The following is a 2,525-nucleotide window of genomic DNA, read 5'->3' on the forward strand; positions in this document are numbered from 1 at the left end:
ATTTTAATTGAATTTACATTATTTTATGTGTATTTTGTATACATTTTTTATACGTATTTACTTAATTTTAAGTGTATTTTGTATATATATTTTTATAGAAATCTACTTTTTTTATTTGTATTCGTATATATATTTTGAAACAAATTTACATTGTTTTATATGTATTTTTGCATATCTCTTTCAATACAAATTTACATTATTTTATGTGCATTTTGTATTTTTATTTCAATGAAATTTAAATAGTTTATGTGTATTTTGGTATACATATTTTTACAAGATTACGAAAATTTGAATAAAAATATATACAAAAAAAAAATAGATTTCAATTTGTATGAAAATAGATATACAAAATACACATATAATTAGTTAAATTTGTATTTAAATACATGTACAAAATACACATAAAATAATGTAAATTTGTTTGAAATGAAAACAATTTAACATAAAATTCGTCAAAATAAATAAACAAAATATTAATAAGAGAATGTGTATTTTTATGAAAATAGATATACAAAATACACAAATAATAAACTAAATTTGTATCAAACTATTTACAAAAATACACAAAAATATTTTAAATTTGTATGAAAATAAGTATACAAAATACACATAAAATTAGGTAAATTTGTATTGAAATACATACACAAAATACACATAAAATAATGTAAATTTTAATGAAAATACATAAACAAATACACTTAAAATAACGTAAATTTGTATCAAAAAATATGTACAAAACACAAATAGAATAATGTAAAATCGTATCAAAATAAATACACAGAATATTAATAAATTAATGTAAATTTGTATGAAAATAAAGAAGCAACAATACCCATAAAATAACGCTTTTTTTATTTATAAAAATATATATACCAAAATACACATCAAAAAATTAAATTTATATTAAAATAAATATTCAAAAAACATATACAATAAGGTAAATTTGTATTTAAATAGATATGCAAAATACATATAAAACAATGTAAATTTGTTTCAAAATATATATACGAATACACATAAAATAACGTAGATTTCTATAAAAATATATATACAAAATACACATAAAATGAAGTAAATACGTATAAAAAAATGTATACAAAAAACACAAAATAATGTAAATTCGTATCAAAATATATAAACAAAATACCAATAAAAGAATGTGTATTTGTATGAATATAAATATACAAAATTCATATAAAATAACGTAAATTTATATAAAACTATATACAAAAATACACAGAAGTAATTAAATTTGTATGAAAATATATACAAAATACACACAAAATAAGGTAAATTTGAATTGAAATATATATACAAAATACATGAAATAAAGTAAATTTGTATCAAAATATTTATACAAATACACATATAATAACGTAAATTTGTATGAAAATATATAAACAAAATACACATTAAACAATGTAAATACGTATAAAAAATATGTACAAAATACAATTATAATCATGTAATTCGTATCAAAATAAATAAACAAAATACCAATAAAATAATATAAATTTGTATGAGTAAACGTGTATGTTGCATATTTTTTCACTACAAATTTACCTTATTATATACGCATTTTGTATATTAATTTTAATACAAATTTAATTATTCGATGTGTATTTTTGTATCTGTATTTTTATAAACATATGCTTCATTTTTTGGGTATTTTGAATCTTTATTTTCATACAAATTTACATTATTTTATTGATATTCTGCTCATTCATTTTGATAGGAATTGACATTATTCTATGTGTATTTTGTATATATTTTTCATACAAATTTACGTTATTTTATGTGAATTTGCTTATATATTTTGACACAAATTTACAATATTTTATGGGTATTTTGTATATACATTTCAAAAGAAATTTACCTAGTTTTATGTGTATTTTGTATATCTATTTTCATAAAAACTCAAATTATTTCTATATATTTTTGTATATATTTTAATACAAATTTTAGTTATGTTATGTGTATTTTGTAAATTTATTTTCATTCAAATATATATTATTTTATTGGTGTTTTGTTGATTTATATTTATACGAATTTACATTATTTTATATGTACTTTGTATATATATTTTTAAACGCTTTTACATTATTTAATATTTATTTTGAATATATATTTTTATACAAATTCATGGTATTTTATGTGTATTTGAATATATATTTTTATATAAATTTACATTATTTTATGTGTATTTTGTACATATATTTTATTACAAATCTACCTTATTTTATGTTTATTTTGTATGTGTATTTTGTATATTTATATTTATCCAAAAACACATTCTTTTATTGGTATTTTGTTTATTTATTTTAATTCGAATTTACATTATTTTATGTGTATTTTGTATACATTTTTTTATACGTATTTACTTAATTTTATTTGTATTTTGTATATATATTTTTATAGAAATCTACGTTTTTTTATTTGTATTCGTATATATATTTTGAAACAAATTTACATTGTTTTATATGTATTTTTGCATATCTCTTTCAATACAAATTTACCTTATTGTA

The sequence above is a fragment of the Eriocheir sinensis genome, unplaced genomic scaffold, assembly GCF_024679095.1.
Source record: "Eriocheir sinensis breed Jianghai 21 unplaced genomic scaffold, ASM2467909v1 Scaffold43, whole genome shotgun sequence".
Classification (NCBI taxonomy): domain Eukaryota; kingdom Metazoa; phylum Arthropoda; class Malacostraca; order Decapoda; family Varunidae; genus Eriocheir; species Eriocheir sinensis.